Source organism: Ptychodera flava, chromosome 6 (genome assembly GCF_041260155.1).
Source record: "Ptychodera flava strain L36383 chromosome 6, AS_Pfla_20210202, whole genome shotgun sequence".
In the NCBI taxonomy this organism is placed as follows: Eukaryota; Metazoa; Hemichordata; class Enteropneusta; family Ptychoderidae; genus Ptychodera; species Ptychodera flava.
The window spans coordinates 31395161-31415374 of NC_091933.1; positions in this window are offsets into that span (position 1 = coordinate 31395161).

A 20214-nucleotide genomic window follows, 5' to 3' on the forward strand; every position below is an offset into this window, starting at 1 on the left:
TGGAGAATCAAATACACGAGATTGAGCCAACAGTGTTTCGGAATTTGCCATCCTTAAGGAAGGTTCTTCTCCAAAGAAACCAGCTGAAAGCTTTGCCTCCTGACATGTTAAACGGGTCGGTGCGTACGGATGAACTGAATGTGTATAACAACAAACTCATCACCGTCTCTCCCACTACTGGCCTCCAAAATATGGAGAACTTGAAGCGATTGTCGGTCTACCGGAATCCGTTAGACTGTGGCTGTGATTTGGTGTGGTTTCGTCAGTGGATTGACAGCAGTGACAACATCATCGTGAAACTTCAGAATACTACATGTGCATCGGGAGTAAATCTGATGAAGTTCAATCCTGATGATCTGCAGTGTGAGTTTCCCGTTGTCACGGTGGCTAGTCTGTCAGTGATCGGTGTTGTTCTAATTGGCACCACAGTTTTACTCATTCTGACCAACAGATGGTGGATTCGGTGAGTGTAAATTTTACTGATTGCAACTTTGAATTAAGAAGCACAGATTGGTCAGCGAAAACATGTGCAGTTCTCCTTAAAGATGTGAAACCTCCAAAGTTTATACTTCATCAAAATAAAAAGTCTTAATTTCATTTTAAAAAAATATGCTCGAAAGGAATCACAATAATGAGTATAATCATGGTGGAACCAGTCGTTTTTGGCATCCTCAAAAATAAAAAAATAAAAACTCAAAATGGCTATCCGGTTGGATCAATGAGATTGGCGGCGAATCCGCATGCATTTTTATTGTGCAAATTTCCATTGGGTCAAAGTTCTTCATGACGTCGCAGAGGTTATTTCCTTTAACGAGTTCATTTGACTTCCCATTTGCTGCTTATGCCATGCCCTGGTTCTGATTTGAAGAAGTGTTATTTACGTGTTACGGGTCAAAGAATCGTGTATGTGCGGGCGCGGAACATGTATAGTTCAGGCCTAAGTTTCACTTCACTGAAAGTGGGAAAATAGAGCAAAACATTTTATGTTCAATAGGGAAATGATTTATCACTTACAGGGTATTTCAAAACTTTAAAGTCTTGACAAAGAGGTCGCAATATAAGCAACAAGAAAACACGTAAATGATTATTTCGCAAATGACCTGTAGCCAGTTGGAGCTGATGAGATCGCAAAGGAAAGAAATACGGAAAACCACGCGTCCAAACTTTCGGAAAACAAACGATTGAAAGGTATCCAAACTTTCGGAAACGTGATAATTATATTTTCTTTGATACAAACATATAGTAAGCTATCGTCTTTGAAACGTTCCACAGTGTCACTCAAACTATCATTGAACGTCAGCAGAAATAGCGTTGATCGTAAGAATCCAGATTCTTCTCTTGTCGGCTCTAGGACAAAGGAGTTCAATGTGACATACCTAATTTGCTCGTTGCATTACGTTCAAATTTGGGGCAAAATTATCTATAGCATGAAAAGTTTAAGTCACACGATTAGCTTCTTACGGGAAATTTGGCATCAAATAACTGTATTTACCGCAAATGTGTGCCGAAAGTGGCAGAACCACTTGTATAGTTTTTTTTCTGTTCTCCTCATCTGGGGCATGGCATGGCATGGCATTCTCGAAGGAAAAAGCTAAACATCGTCTGATTTTGACAATTTTTCTTTCCTCTCGGCATATTTTGGAAGTGATTCAAATCAGGTTTGCATTTGGGACCGAACAGCTTTATATCGCCTACATTGTACCGCTTTTCTCATTTTGAATCTTAAACTTGCAGAACTTGAAAACGCTCCATGAAATATCTGAAAGAAAAACAGGTTGCTTCATAATTGGATGGTAACTTGTAGTTTGACAGAAACAAAAAACACAAACGCGCGATACCAAATTATGCAATGATTAAAAAAACTGATTTCTCTTTCTCACAAAAGTACGCCCAACTATACACGTTACCCAAGAGGACACATCAAACTATGGACTTCGAGTTCAATTCAGCCTTAAAACGATATATAGCGGAAATAGTGTCCCATACAAGGCATGGATTGGCTTACACTTTCATGACACTGTGATCGGGTTTTTGGTGCCGACAAATTCCTAAGTTTGTTCATTCACCCTTTTTAAAACTTTGTTCACCGCGACGGTTTTATTTCCCATTGGGTAGCAAAAGCAAAGCCTAAATGCGTCCCGAAACTACATCATCAAATATTTGCTACAGAAATCGAGGTTCAGAGCACATATTTAGTCCCACAATAAAATTGCACCCCTGCTTGCATTGAAGATATGCATCATGAAACCGCATAATATCTACAAAAACTCTCCGAACATGCAAACAACACTCATTAACGCACTAGACATAAAATGCTATCTGACACGCGGTGAGAACTGGAGGCCACATAATTGAAGACATTGACAATTTAGTACCAAGTGGTCATACAAAAAAGCACGTGCAAAAGATAGAAAAGCATCATTGTAGCAAGACAAGTCGTGCGACAGTGTGCAGACAGGAAAATAGTCTTTGTGAGCTGACAGAAATACGTGTAAACCTAGGCCTATGCATGTTTGGGTTCATGCTTCGTTTTTGTAAAATACAGAGTAAAAGAAACCTGTTTTCACCATAATATCAATCTATATCACCCGCGCCATACTTTAAAAGAATGATAATGTAGTGAAATATACCAAAACATGAATTTTGGTTATGCCACACTCTAGCTAGCCACTCATGCACTGCAATGCGTAATCTGTTTAGCTGTGAAAATATGATTAGGTTACAAAAGATTGTACGCACATAAAGACTTTTAAAAACCTTCGAATGTCGCACTGCTAGACAATGAGCAAGCATACCAGCACATATATAGGCGAGCGGCAGACTCACCTATTTTTCACACTTAATGTACCCACCTTACATACGGCCACATCATACGTCATTTGAAAGCTTATTATCTTTACTTCAAGAAAATTGACGATGTGGAGCTGCCAAGTAGGGCCATACCCCTCTAATTTGCATAATTCACACGGTTATCCAATTTGCATAAATGTGATATAAAATTAGAAATGTCATTGTTAACTACTTCAAACATCCTTTAAAACTATCGAGTGATATATGAAATGAAAGGTATTTGCATGTAGAATACAACATGGATATCCAAAGAGATATTTGAATTGATATTACTGAAATATTTCCATATTTATTGTGAAAAAATTATTTTCCCCTTTTGAATAACAATATTTTAAAAAATTTAACACATGCAGACACATCATATAGTAACATCATACGTCACTTGAAAGCTTATTATCTCTACTTTATGAAAATGGACAATATTGAGCTGTCAAGTAGGACCATACCCCCTAATTTGCATAATTTACACGGGTATCCAATTTGCATAAATGCGATGTAAAGTCAGAAATTTACTGTTAACCACTCTAAACATACTTTTAAACTATCGAGTATATATCAAATGAAAGATATTTGCATGTAGAATACAACTTTGATATCCAAAGATATATTTAAATTGATTTCACTGAAATATTTTCATATTTATATTGAAAAAATATTTTTCCCTTTTGAATAACAGTATTTAAAAAAGAATTAATACATACAGCCACATCATACAGCCACATCATACGTCATTTGAAAGCTTATTATCTCTACTTCAAGAAAATTGACAATGTTGATCTGTCATGTACGGTCGTAGCTCCTAATTTGCATAATTCACAGTGGTACGCAAATTACAGAAATGTGATATAAAATTAGGAATTTATTAACTACTCTAAGCATACTTTAAACTATCGAGTGATATATCAAATGAAAGGTATTTGCATGTAGAATACAAAATAGATACCCAAAGAGATATTAAAATGATTTTATTGAATTTTTTCATAATTATATCGAAAAATATATTTTTCCCTTTTGAATAACGATATTTTAATAATTTTAACACATACAACTACATCATACAGCCACATTATACGTCACTTGAAAGCCTATTACCTCTGCTTCACGAAAATTGACGATATGCAGCTGCAAAATAGAACCGTAACTCTTTAACTTGCATAATTCACACGGGTACCTAATTTGCATGGGTCCGATATAAAATTATAAAAAATCCATTGTTATGTACTTTTTACTTGCTTTTAAACTATCGAGTGATATATCGAATGAAAGGTATTGGCATATAGAATAGAACTATGAATTCCAAACACGTTTCTAAAATATTCTGATTAAATATTGTTACTTAAATCGCGAATATCTTGACTTATTTTTAATATTCATAAAATTGTGCAGTAAATACGAATAATGCCCACATTATGCAAAATAAGAATAAAATATATACAAAATAAGAATAATTCAGTAACACACAGAACAAATATCGCTCTGACTTAGATTCAGAGACAATGTATGATTTTCATTGGATCCCAACACGAGCTTAATAAATTCATATCAAACATAAAAAAATGCATCCTACTCTGAAATTTTCGAAAGCTCTTCTCAAAAAATCACATCTTTATACCTCATTATCTGTGAAGGTCATCGGTGCAACAAATTAACATTCTCGACTTACGAACACACACACAAAACCAACAGATACCAGATTCCAGTTAATGCAATCAAACGGCAACATTACGATACATTAGAACAATTATGCCACAACAATACGGTACAAAATACAAGATTTTTTCGAGATAAAAGTAATGAAGTAAAAATAAAAAATTAAAAGGAATTTTTGATTTTGTTTGATTATTACTAACTTTAGAACAATCGTATGACATTTAATTGTTATTCGATTTTCATTGAATTGCCTTCGAAACCTTGGAATCGCAAAAAGTAAATATTTTCAGGTCCTCTTTAGGCAGATCAAAACTTTCAAGTGCTCCTCTACTATCCCTCAAAATTTCGATTCCACCCCGAATTCCTCCGCCCCTCACCACCATTATTTGTGAACTTAGCCTAATCACATACATATGAAACAGAAATATAAGCGTTACACCTATGCCAAACAAAACCTACAAAAGCTCGATCTCCGATTCACATGAGCATACACAAATACAACCAGACCGAAACGGTAGACATTCTAGCTTCCTTACTTGATCAAACTTAACTTCAGTGAAACAACGTGGCCAAGTAGTGCACACTTTTCACCAACCGAAAATGAATTTTAAGCGACTGAGAAGACAACAAAAGAGGATGATGAATTTGTAGAATTACTAGATGTACTGGAAATGCATGACACTGTATCGCCATGAATGACTTGGATCATGAATCATGCCATAACTTTGACTACAGCTTACTCTCACACATTGTTTCGGCTACATAGTTACTTTTCAACAACTACAATTATGTTTGGACTTAATAGTAGTATTATATATATAAATATAAATATAAATATATATATATATATATATATATATATATATATATATATATATATATATATATATATATATATATATATATATTAGTGCTGTTGCCTTGGTTACAACAGTACAAGAAAATGTTGGTATACTTGAGTGACATTAAAAGGTTTTCATATGCTGTGAATGGGTATATTGTACTCCATACAAAGGGCATGTTTGGAGAAACACTGTCTGACCTATAAAAACAAGACATCGGTATCGGATAATAATGCAGACAAGAAGAGCCATTCATATGTTTTGAAATATACATTAAAGAAACAAAATATTCATTTCCAGACCTCATTTCAGCTGTTTGTTCTCCGTGTTCTAGGCACTTTTTGCACATCATAATGCATATGTTTGCATTGATACTGCTGTTAAAATTTTTAAAGTACCGTTATTCAAAAGGGGAAAATTACTTTTTTCACTACAAATATGAAAATATTTCAGTAAAACCACTTTGTATATCTCTTTGGAGGTCAATTTTATTTTTGACATGCAAATACTTTTCATTTGATACTTCACTCCGATAGTTTAGAAGTATGTTTAGAATAGTTATTGAATATTCTAATTTTACATTGCATTTATGCATATTGCTTACCTGTGTAAATTATGCAAATTTAGGGATAGGGCCTTTCTTGATAGTTCAACATTGTCAATTTTCTTGAATAAGAGATAATAAGCTTTAAAATGACGTATGATATGGCTGTATGATGTGGCTGTATATGATGAAATATTTATAATATTGTTATTCAAAAGGGGCATATATTTTTTCAATACAAATATGAAAATATTTCAGTGACACCAATTTAAATATCTCTTTCGATATCCATTTCGTATTCTACGTGCAAATACCTTTCATTTGATATATCATTCGATAGTTTAAAAGTATGTTTAGAGTAGTGAACAATGAATTAGTAATTTTATATTGCATTTTTGCGAATTGCTTACCCTTGTAAATCATGCAAATTAGGGGCTATGGCCGTACTTGACAGTTCAACATTGTCAATTTTCTTAAAGTAGAGATAATAAGCTTTCAAATGATGTATGATGTAGCTGTATGCTGTAGATGTATGTGTTAAAATTTTTAAAATATTGTTATTAAAGAGAGGAAAATATTATTTTCAATATAAATATGAAAATATTTCAGTGAAATCAATTTAAATAATTCTTTTGATATCAAAGTTGTATTCTACATGCAAATACCTTTTATTTGATATATCACTCGATAGTTTAAAAGTATGTTTACAATAGTTAACAGTGAATTTTATAATTTTATATCGCACTTATCGAAATTGGATACCCGTGTGAATTATGCAAATTAGGGGGGTATGGCCCTACTTGGCAGCTCCACATCGTCAATATTCTTAAAGTATAGATAATAAGCTTTCAAATGGCGTATGATGTGGCCGTATGTAAGGTGGGTACATTAAACTCCTAAAATAAGGCCCTTTTTGTGGATTCGCCGCTCGCCTGATAGCACATAGCCTTGCTTGTTCGTCGAGGAATAGGGACATATTTTACATTGAAAAAAGAAAATAATCCCCTGTGAAGTGATGCCATAATTAAATTATGTCAGCAGCCGCCTTCTTCAAGCAGTTGATTCATTGATGCATGGTAGATTCAGGATCAACCTTTGGCCTTGAGCAAACTTGATAGATTCAAACATAGAGAAAGATAGATAGAGTTGCAACGGGTATTGTTTAAGGCGTGAAGCGGTTACGTAACCCATCCATGTTCGCCTCGCCTCAGGTTGCTCTCGCCTCTCTTTTCCGAAGAGTGCCGACCATGAATTCCCGGTAATTTTCGGATTTTCGCCAATTGTTAAGCGAAAGTATGTTCGGCAAAGTTTGTGTTGTTGTTTTCGTGTGGTACTGAGCAGAATTGACGTGCTGGCGAAAACGGGAGTGTTTTGAGCTTCAGGAAAGTGAGTTTTACCGTTTTAAAAATTCCTCTCATACTTTTATGAATATATAATGAGTGTGTTTGAACCAAATTTGAAAGTCTTTTATCGATACTGTCTGGTTTTACACAATGGTTTACGGTCAGTCATACCGTCTTTCACACGTGCGTCAAGGAAGGACATGTTTATGAAACTGCTGGCGTGTTATGTTTTGATTGGCGTGAAGCAGTGTTTCTGGCCTGAGAGCTCACAAAGTAACTATGGTTGCTACGCGACTGGCAGTACGATGCCATCTCGTCGTATATTTCGCATAATCTCGTGTAATATCAACCACAAACAAAGCCTCCAAAAAGTTTAACACCTTCGAAGCTCATTTTAATATGAAAAGCCAATAGTCTACCGAGACGACCATGGAACAAAAGGCATGCAGGCGTTACCACTCTGTCTATGATACTCTGTGATTCAAAGTATGCCAGTACCCTGCGATGACGTTTAGTATGTCGACCACGAAGTAGTTCTTCAAAAATTGGCTATATATTCTGAATGTCTTTGCATATTGGATTTATCATCACATTCTTATGTAAAGGCACGGTGAATATCATAATCGTGCAGATGTTGTTATACATATACCGTATACTTCACACCCATGAAGGATATGGCTTCCATTGTTATGCAAATAGGGACTTTCGCCGACCTAAATATACTTGCACTGCATCTTTTTTGTAACGTGTACTTTTTGAACAAAGATTTCCGTTCATTTATTGATTTATTTAGCCGGCAAATATGAGGTTTACTTACTTCCTACCGACGCAAGTAACAGAGTCATTTATTGGGTTCTACTACGTCACGGAATGTAAATCATGCAATAAATTTAGGGACTAGTCAGTTTCTTCTGCCTTGGGCGATTATTTTTTGCGGACGTCAAAAATTGGTTAACCCCTTATTCCAACTTTCGAAAAGAGAGTGGTTCCTATTCCAATTTTCGAAAAAAACAGGATGACCCCAGAGACACAGGTAAAACAAAAAGTGAATATATATATATATATATATATATATATATATATATATATATATATATATATATATATATATATATATATATATATATAGTATATTTAAACATTCAATCATGCTGTGTTTGGTGATATTGTTGACATTTCAGTTCAAAGATATGAATTTCAAATTTTCAGTTTTAAAGTTTGAATACAGTATTTGAATGAGCTGTGAATGTATTTCACACTTTCTATGCATAACCAGATGTCCATAACTGTTGTACATAAATGGGTGTCAATCACTAATATCAAAGAGAGAATATCAGTAAATCATAAACTTCACTTGGTAATTAGACTGTTGCCAGTCATTCAATTACTTCTCCTGCGAAGACATAGAGAACCATTTCTTATAACGTTGAAAACATAACAGCACAACAAATAAAATGAAAAAACTACCTTTGTTGACTATCATTTTACTCATAAAAACACCTTTACATGAAAACCTGTGACAAAAAGGAAAATAGTTGCACCAATGAGAACGAAAAATATCTTGTCATTATTCTCTTCCTAAAATATATGTCACTGTATCAAACGTATTGTGAAATATTAGTGCATGTCGCTTTCTTATACTGAAATTATAAAAATTGGCTAATATGTGATAAAGATGAAAACTAAACTTTCAAAATACTGGTACAACTTCTTTGATATTTACCAAATGTACATATAAAGTCATATTTGTCCAAAGAAGTATCTCTGTCACATTAAACTCCTCTGGCCAATTATCCAGTTTGTGATCTTTTCGTTTCACCGAACTCCTTGTCCAAGATTTTAAGAATTAAGAGCTTCACGGGAAGTATTTGACATCTGTTCGAATGACGATGAAATTTACACACCGAGTCAGTTATCACATTATAGTTGAATCGTCCCCAACGGGTATACCCAGTGTCTTACATTTTTCATGCATGGCCGAATGTATGCAAGGTGTCGTTGACACTATTTTCATATTTATGACGAACTCTGTGCAACAATAAATCAAGGTAAACAAAAACCCCTCAATAATTGTGCTTCCCTGTAAGCTACTTGGTGACATGATGTGTCAGGACTCTTCGAAATCCGGGCTCGTTTAGTTATAGGTCAACTTGTCAAAATGGCTGTCACATGGAGTGGTTTGTATCTGATTTTTCTGCTCGCTTTTCAATTCGTGTGTGATGTGCAGTGCGGCAAAGATAAGTGTATTCCAGCAACGAACGTATCATGCCTTTGTGGTTGTAATTGTCAGATGTGTTATACGCCCTGGCCGGTCAGAAAGCTCTGGGTGGACTGTGCATACAAGCAAATGACGACTTTGCCAAATGGTATACCTGAGGAAGCAGTCAATCTAAAACTGACCAACAATAGAATTGGTAGACTGAGAGCATCAGAGTTTTCGCATTTGAAATATCTTACCCAACTCGACCTCAGCACAAATCTGCTAGATAGCAACGGAATAGATTCCCAAGCATTCGAAGGCCTTGGCTGTGTGGATTTCCTGGATTTGAAAGGTAACAGAGCCCTTAAAGTTATTCCAGACGACTGGTTTCGCCCTTTGGTATCACTCTGGAAAATCGACCTACAAAAAGCTCGTGTGCAAACAATTTCCGCGAATGCCTTTAGATACAATGTAAAGCTAGTGTATATCTTACTTATGGGAAATGAAATACACAATATTGAGCCGCCGTTATTTCGAAATTTGCCGTCATTGCAAAAGGTGCTTCTCCAAACAAACCAGCTGAATTCTTTGCCTCCGGACATGTTCAACGGGTCTTTACGTACAAATGAAGTAAATGTGTATAACAACAAACTCACCACCATCTCATCCGATACTGGTTTTCAATATATGGAGAACTTGAAACGACTGTCGGTATACCAGAACCCGTTAGACTGTGGCTGTGATCTGGTGTGGTTTCGCCAGTGGATTGACACTAGCAACGTCATCGTGAAACCTCAGAATACTACATGTGCATCGGGAGTAAATCTGATGAAGTTCGATCCTGAGGATTTGCAATGTAAATCCCCCATTGAATTAATATCAGCTCTCTCTGTTGCCGGATTTGTTCTGCTTTGGACGATAGTTGTGCTCGCTTATTTAAACAGATGGTGGATAAGGTGAGTCTTAATATTTTGGTGATTGGTCAGTAACGACCCACCTACGTCCTATGAAAGGAAGGAAAAAATGGGAACGAATCAAAATATCCTAGTGATAAATAATTATAACAAAAATAATTTGAAAGAGTCTCTAGGAGTAAAGTCGATATGGTAATTAATTTAAATAGAAGTGCCAAGGAAAGTATTTTCGTAAAACAACTCTCCCCATTAAGTGCTTTGGACATTGCGAACGTTTATTTACCTCAGTAAACCTCCGACAGATTCCCCTTTTACGTTATTTGATCATAGCAGTTATAAACCAACACTGTAACACATAGGGAATCAAACATGTGTTATACTGACTATCAGTTGATACGAAGGAACCAATACAACCACTTTATTCAAAGTAATAGAAAACATTTTCCTCACATTCCTGGCCCCTGGGAGTGTGGGATCGATTGGATGAAAAACAACCTTTCGTTGCACGTGTAAAATATCATCCAATAGCATGATGAGTAACACACTGACCTGAACTACAAAGTAAGCGGGTCAGAGTACTGGGACAGACTACAGCGTTGTCGCCATTTTGGATAATGTTGTACTTCACTGGTGACAGACTAACAAAAAACGGCCAAATTTTTACAAATAACTGGTGAACATAGGCCACTCGGAACATACAGGTAATTATTTTTGCTGGACATCTCGTCCGTAGCAGAAGTTGAAGTATCGGCAGTGGAACTCGCAACGGGGTTCGCTTTAGTGAAACGGAATACTAGATGACCTCGAAGTAGGATAATCACTGATACAGCTAAACATTCAATTTTTCCAGTGTGAATTTAACGCATCTTGCGGTCATGTGAGAAAAAGAATCTCACACACCAAGGACATGGGATCAGATTTCTCACACTCGTTGGGGATATTTTGTCTCACACTCGCCTGAGGCTTGTGTGAGACAAAATATCCCTAACTCGTTTGAGAAATCTGATCCCAGGTCCTTGGGGTGTGAAATTCTATCACTGCATGAAAACCCAATAATTCAGATAAATTCACATTAATGAGTTGCCTGTATTATAGTATAATACACGTGAATTCACATGAATCCACATGAATACAGGCTTGCTGAATACACAAAATGGATTCTTGACTGTATTCATCTGTATATGCACTCTTCAGCTAAAATACAGGCAATAATCCATGTTAATACAGTAAGTATTAAAGGGTTTTTATGCAGTGTATTATTTTCAAAATGCGGAACATGTTGTACACTTTTAAGTAAATATGTCATTGTTGATATAAGCCTTTGTAAGAAGTGACTTCCCTGTACACTGAAATGTGGAACATGATATACAGTAACTGTTGAAAGCTTTATAATATCAACCACAAAATCCACAGATTGTCGCATGTGTGATAATATTAATCTGATTAATCTTATTCAATAAAGGAGCAACTTTATTTTCATAAAGATACATTAAAACACAAAGTGAAAAATCAATGCATTCGTTAGATAAGGAGAAGTAGATATTGCTTGTGAGCTGTATCTACAATCAGATCAATGACAAATTATGGATGGCGTGAAATGTCTCCAATGCTTCATGATAAAGTGAAGGGTTTTTAATAGATGGTCTTGCTATGTCTATGTAATCTGCACATCTATAGGATATCTTAATTTGAATCATGATGTACAATTCAAAACTAAATTAATTCTTTTACAATTTGCTTATAGCAAAGTTTCTAATCTGATATAAATGAATTTTGCTTCAGTCTAGCCTCAACAATTTGCTTATAGCAAAGTTTCTAATCTGATATAAATGAATTTTGCTTCAGTCTAGCCACAATGACGTGCAACTTTGTCTTTCGGCTTGCCTCACCATACAATCCTGAAAACGTAAAGTTTGGTATCATGTGCCAAATCAAGCATTTAGCATGTGACCAAGGTTGAAATTACGTATATCGGGTACTTTGTGTTTGTATAATAAGTCTGCTAAGTTATAAGCAGGACTACAGCTTCGTTAACCCCTATCGCGGTATTATGCGCCGCCATGAAGCATTTGAAGGGTAAAGCTACCAAAGGGAGCCGTCATTATTTACGGCCTGGGGGGAGGTCGGAGGAATTTCATCGAAAACCCCGAAATTTCGAGTAACCCCCTTCCAACCATGATGAATTTTAGAAACCCCTTCTGTAACTCAGAAATTTCGATGATTTAGAAAGGTGAAACACTAATATAAGTATTTGTAAGATTTAAAAAATACAGCAATAGTGAAGACCTTTCAAATACTGATTTAGTACCCTGCTAGATTATCATCAGTTCTCTTATGACGGTTGAAAAAGGTGAAACCAACAAAATAAAATTCATAATGACAACAAAATACAGATATAAAAGCTCAAGCTATAACCAATCTCCAACAATATAGTATTGTTTAATTTGAATGGGTACCATGACAGGGTTTTCACTGGGATATCTAGCTGGGAAGAGTTTGAAAGTACAGGAGAGAACACACCAGAGGCTGAGAGGGAAGTGTCAGAGGGGCTTTCCCTACCTTGCAACGGAAATTTTGAAAAATTGATATGTTCAATGGTGCAGTCTGATGCAATGTGAGAGGTCTTTTTAATTTTTTTTACTGAGTAAAACTGTTAGAACACCCAAAGGGGAAGAGCACGAGAGGGGAATCCCGCTCGTGTTGAAAATTTTGAGAAATTGATGTGTGTGATGGTGCAATCTGAAAGGCCTTCCAATTTATTTTGTACTAGGTAAAATATATATTGTTTTGAAAATGACATTGAAAACGAATATTTTTATTACATATTTCGCATGATCAGTCAGCAATGAAACAATGAAAATACATTCTGTTATAAAAGTTTTCAGTTTGCCAGAGATTGAGTACCAAATCTGCACTGGGTTTTTCAACGAGTATTGGATAAAGCGATTATTTGGTGATTTTCTGGGAGGTAAAATGATCAATGTTGAGATTATTCAGTCACATTACAAGAAGTGCAACTTTGCGGAGAAAATCCAAATTAAAATGTTACAATAACCAATTAAAAGGTTTCCATACTTTAGCAACACTGGATGGAACTCTTACATCATGTGAGAACTTGTCGACACAAAAACACTTGATCTGCTGTACATCGATGACACTAAAATCTTAATAGATGCACTGAGAAAAGTGCTTCATCTAAAGTTCTCTGCAAATCATTGTGCTCTGCCTATCGCAGAAAAAAATGTTCATGACAGTTTATCGACGACCGTACTCTTTATGGCATTGCGTAATCATTGCAAGTGTACTTCAGCACATTATATAACATAGGAAAACGAAATTGTGGCCCTCAGTTAGCACCACCGAAACGACGACGTATGTCAGCCTGATAACATGTCGTACAGCGAGTTCTTTATTTCCTCATTAAAGTAACAGTAGAGCAATACTATTTTAAAATTAACACTGACAAAGTACAAAATGCCATGGTTTATATAATTCTTTAGCAGTATACTTCCTTAAATACTGAATAAAACGAAGACAGCGTTTTCTCTCGAATGCGGAACGTCAGAATGTCTTTCATAAGTGCTTTATAACAGAGCGATTGAGTGTGTATAAATAGTTCATTGTGTTTGTACTGTTTCCAAATCCGTGGTATATATTTATTTAAATGAGAAATCAGAATGGGAAACCAATCTATAGGTCACACTTTATGCTTTTCATGTAAACCAATTTCGACTGGGTATGATCATAGGAATTCTGACAATGAACAAGTTGTTAAGTAACAAGGCTTGGTTAATCTCTTCTAAAAAGCACATACTTTCATTATAGCATCTCCCTTGTGTAAAGATTGAATGAAATTAGGCCAAACATGTTTGAGTAATGGGGCTGTACAAGAAATGTTTCCGTATAAAATGGCTGCCTAGCTGAACAAAAGTCTGCATTATGAAACATAATTGAGGTCATGTTCACTCTACCGCATACATTGGTACATGTATGCAAAAAATTCCACCCTCCCCATTCTGTTCTCAGCTCCAGGGAAATTACTATAGCTTGACCTCTCCCCATCACAAAAGCTTGCCATTGTTCAATATCCCGACTAAAATCGTTCTTTACTCTTCCATTATCACATGCATTTGCTGTCCCCGTAAATCCCGAAAGAGAAAAAATTTACTCCCTCCCCTCCCCACCTGCTAGCTAGTCTTTCCCTGAGATTCGCGTTTAGCCAAAACAGATATTAACTCGTCCACTGATATGATAAAATATTGTCCACACGCAGTTTTCGGGCCTCTTGCTTTGAGTAAAATGCATCTGCCGATAGAATGTTTCATAAACCTTTGCGTGCGGCTGGCCTTGTTTGCTGCTCCAGCCATAGAGCTATCAAGAAGTTACTGCGTGATTGCGTATTAATAGACCCACACTGTAGCTAGGAAGCCCCACTTACCTGTAGACGATTACGCCGACCGTGACAGAAGCTTGAACAACAGACGCGGTGAATTAAGCCAAGCGACTAGTGTGTTGGTATATCGGTTTCCTCTGAAAGCACCGGTAGATCAACTCTTCAGTATAGTTATTTTTTGTTTTCTTAAATGTTAAGGGTGTCACCTTATTGCACGAATATTAAATGCCGAGTAATTAGCTGCCATTTTACCCCATCAAACACTGTGTCGGAAATGTTTGATATTCATCGTAGATGTTCAAAAAAGTATGGCGGATTATGAATTTGTGAAGTTACCATACGAATTTATTAAAAGGCGCATGCTCGTTGCTACAGGTATAGGACTTCCATAGCATAGGTAGTGCAACATCAGTGCATTCTATTTTCACATAAGAGTCAGTACCAGAAGTCGCTTGGAAAAATACTTTCAAAAGGTGGTGAGACCAAGGTTATATGCGAAGATATTTCTTTCTTTACTAACGCCAGAATCTGTGAAAAATATTGATTTTTCTCATTGTTATTGGTAAATAACGGATCCCTGTGATGCAAACCACTTGTTAATTCAAACTCTGAAATTCATGAATGAAGAAGTATTTTCGAATATTACGCTGAAAGAGAATGACAATGTTTCAGTCTCAATTACCTCCCTGCTTCTTTCAAGGCTGAAGATTTTCATAAAGCACCATTAGCTGGAAATCAAATCGAATCAAAGTGGAGTAATCATTTCTATGCGACATGTCTTACTATTGGGGATTTAAATTCAACTTCATCTTTGCGCGGGCTGATAACATGTCCAACGTCTCAAAAGTAGTAATAGAACAGCATTTTATATATGTTTCTTAAATGCAGCGTGGAGTACAACAAATCGTAGTTTGGGAGAAACCTTATATTGTACAACAATTGCAACCATGAAAAAATTGTTAAATAGGGAAACTAAGTATGATTTGAAAGTCTTACTTCACCGATAAAATCATGGCCATTTCTCAAAATATTGATGAGAACAATAACGTTCTTGCATCTTCTTGTACGTGGTACCTACAACGTTAATACCTTACAATAAAGAATATTACAATAGTCTCCCATCACTGAGCGAACTCCTCACGACAGAGATTGGCAAATACTAAGCGGTTTGTATTGAAATAGAAATCTAAAATGTATGTTTGATATATTCTTCATCACCTTCTGCATCCTCCTTGTCTGCAAGCCCGCTATAAAGTCCATTATGTCATACCAGTATATTGATGGCGCAAACACAGCGATCTGATTGGTCGAGACGCGAAAAGAACCGTGATATATCGGCGATATACCACGGCTAGCATACGCGCGAGCAAAAATTATTAAATTATTAATTTATTTTTGCTTGAGCAAAATTCCGTTTTTACGGTCCATGCCAGAATATCAATATACTGTTATGTTTAAATAGCAATAAATCACACCCAGCGACGGTAAACCACGAGTTTTTGACCAGTTCACGACATATATGCACGGGCGATAGCGAGTGCATATATGGAGTGAACTGGTCAAAATCGAGTGGTATACCGTCGCTGGGTGTGCTTTATTGCTTAAACATCTAATAGGGAGGGCCCTTTCAAAGGCGCTGGTATATACACTCGATTTGGGTCCAATGCATTCCATTAAGCACGCTCCTAGTTTTAGAGGCCGCCTATCGCAACCCGATCTCATGTATACCCTGGATGTTAGTTGTGGATGAATTTTTCTCAGCTATCCTGTCGAGGTAGAAATATCAATCACACAACAAGAATTCAATACATCCATACTCTCCAATGAAAGCCTTATCCGGAATGGATAAAAAATGAATGTGTGACGTTCTCGAGCAAAATATCCTTTTTAAATGCGTTTTGCTAGCTTTCTATACACAGTGCAAAGTCCCTAGCTTTCCATCGACGGTGCAAAATCCCCGTTTATATCGACAGTACAAAGTCCCTGTTAATTTTTCTACGTGCAGAGACGTTATGGTTTATTAGTGATCTTTAATGCAGACTATTTCGACGTCTAATGTCGCATTTTTCGTAACCATTTCTATTGGTAAAAACAAGGCTCATTCGAATTTCAGCCCACCCTTCAGTTCAATTTTTCTACGACACTGAGTAGTACGGCGCACAATAGCCACGGTTTTTATAACCATGTATCTAACAAGCATTTGTGTGTACCTATTCGCCTGACGATATCATAATTTCGCTTGATGAAAGTGACAGGCTGGTGCAGGGAATTTACGTGAATTCAATAGGTTACTGAACTTTGCTATAGTTTGGCCTTGATGGCGTGCTAATTTGTCTTTCGGGTTGCCCCACCCCCCCCCCCACACTCATAAAAGCGTAAAATAAGGTGTCACGTGCGAAAGAATCTTTTAGCATGTAACCTAAGGTGAATTACATACTTTGCGTTGGTACGTTGAAAGTCTGATGAGTTGCAAGCAGAACTACAGCTTCGTTAGCACCTATCAAACAGTTTTGCTCTCCACAATGAAGCAATCCAAAAGCAAAGACACCCTATTATAGGCCTTTTCGTTTGTAGTTTCTGTGTTCCTGCAACAAATGTGTCCTGTCCCGACGTGTATATCTACCGGTACTGTGATCTGCCATGGCCAATTAAACGGCTGAGAGTCAGCTGCGACTCCAAGAATTTGAACAATGTGCCCCACGATATACCATGCACTGGAAGCAGCATCTCTCAATCCTGCCAAGAATAATATCGGAATGTTAAGAAGATCCGGAGAGATTTCATATTTGAAGCATCTTTATCGACTTGATTTGAGTTGTAACCTGCTGGATAGCAACAACATTCATCCTAGAATGTTTGATGGTCTTTTAGAGTTAAATAAAATACAATTCAATACAATTCTAACGATGGTTCCGTACCTTAAAAAATCCGTGGAAAGTAGATCTGGAAAAAGCTCACGTGGAAACAATTTTAGAAGACGCCTTTAGATTTAAATCGAAGTTACGATTCATAGTACTTCGTGATAATCAAAACAAAACTATTTAACCAGGCTTGTTTCGAAATTTGCTGTCACTTGAGAAATTCCTGCTCCAAACAAACCAGCTGAAGTATCTACCTCCCGATATGTTCAATGGATCAGTGAACAATGACGAACTTAATGTGTATAACAACAAACTCACCACAATCTCTTCCGATACTGGACTTCAATATATTGAAAACTTGAAACGACTGTCGGTGTACCAGAATCCGTTAGACTGTGGTTGTGATCTGGTCTGGTTTAACCAGTGGATTGGCACTAATGACGTCATCGTGAAACCTGAGAAGACGTGTGCACATGTGCATCGGGAGTAAATCTGATAAAGAACAAACCTGATAATCTGCAATGTGTTTTCCTGTTGCCATGGTGACTGCTTTGGCAACAATGGTGTTCTTCATCTTATGTTAATTAATTAAGTCCTTGTGACTAACAGGTGGAGGATCTGGTGAGTAATTTTGTAAATATTAACGACCACGACATATCTTGGATGATAACATTTTTAGACTATCACTGCAGCGGCATAGCTAATTAACACAACACTAGGTTTTCTTGATCATATATCCTAAGACACATTTTTTAACAATTTACATACGATTTATCCGAATTTGGAGCAGCGCTAAACAGGGAGTACTTTAGAACTGTTCAAATGACGATGAAATTTACACACTGGGTCAGTTATCTCATTATCGTAGAAATCGTCCGCTATACAGGTATACTCAATGTCTAACATTTTTCATGCATGGTCAAGTGTATGCACCAAGGTGTCGTTGACGCTTTTTTTTTACTATGACGACCTCTATGAAACACAAATCAGGGTATACAAATTCCATCAGACTATGTTAACATTACCAAATCCACGTCTGATGCAATGTGAGAGGTCTTTTTAATTTTTTTTACTGAGTAAAACTGTTAGAACACCCAAAGGGGAAGAGCACGAGAGGAGGATCCCGCTCGTGTTGAAAATTTTGAGAAATTGATGTATGTGATGGTGCAATCTGGAAGGCCTTCCAATTTATTTTGTACTCGGTAAAATGACTGTTAGAAATGACATTGAACACGAATATTTTTATTACATTTTTTGAGTGATCAGTCAGCAATGAAACAATGAAAATACATTCTGTTAAAAAAAGTTCTTAGTTTGCCAGAGATTGAGTACCAAATCTGCACTGGGTTTTTCAACGAGTATTGGATAAAGCGATTATTTGGTGATTTTCTGGGAGGTAAAATGATCAATGTTGAGATTATTCAGTCACATTACAAGAAGTGCAACTTTGCGGAGAAAATCCAAATTAAAATGTTACAATAACCAATTAAAAGGTTTCCATACTTTAGCAACACTGGATGGAACTCTTACATCATGTGAGAACTTGTCGACACAAAAACACTTGATCTGCTGTACATCGATGACACTACACTAAAATCTTAATAGATGCACTGAGAAAAGTGCTTCATCTAAAGTTCTCTGCAAATCATTGTGCTCTGCCTATCGCAGAAAAAAATGTTCATGACAGTTTATCGACGACCGTACTCTTTATGGCATTGCGTAATCATTGCAAGTGTACTTCAGCACATTATATAACATAGGAAAACGAAATTGTGGCCCTCAGTTAGCACCACCGAAACGACGACGTATGTCAGCCTGATAACATGTCGTACAGCGAGTTCTTTATTTCCTCATTAAAGTAACAGTAGAGCAATACTATTTTAAAATTAACACTGACAAAGTACAAAATGCCATGGTTTATATAATTCTTTAGCAGTATACTTCCTTAAATACTGAATAAAACGAAGACAGCGTTTTCTCTCGAATGCGGAACGTCAGAATGTCTTTCATAAGTGCTTTATAACAGAGCGATTGAGTGTGTATAAATAGTTTCATTGTGTTTGTACTGTTTCCAAATCCGTGGTATATATTTATTTAAATGAGAAATCAGAATGGGAAACCAATCTATAGGTCACACTTTTATGCTTTTCATGTAAACCAATTTCGACTGGGTATGATCATAGGAATTCTGACAATGAACAAGTTGTTAAGTAACAAGGCTTGGTTAATCTCTTCTAAAAAGCACATACTTTCATTATAGCATCTCCCTTGTGTAAAGATTGAATGAAATTAGGCCAAACATGTTTGAGTAATGGGGCTGTACAAGAAATGTTTCCGTATAAAATGGCTGCCTAGCTGAACAAAAGTCTGCATTATGAAACATAATTGAGGTACATGTTCACTCTACCGCATACATTGGTACATGTATGCAAAAAATTCCACCCTCCCCATTCTGTTCTCAGCTCCAGGGAAATTACTATAGCTTGACCTCTCCCCATCACAAAAGCTTGCCATTGTTCAATATCCCGACTAAAATCGTTCTTTACTCTTCCATTATCACATGCATTTGCTGTCCCCGTAAATCCCGAAAGAGAAAAAATTTACTCCCTCCCCTCCC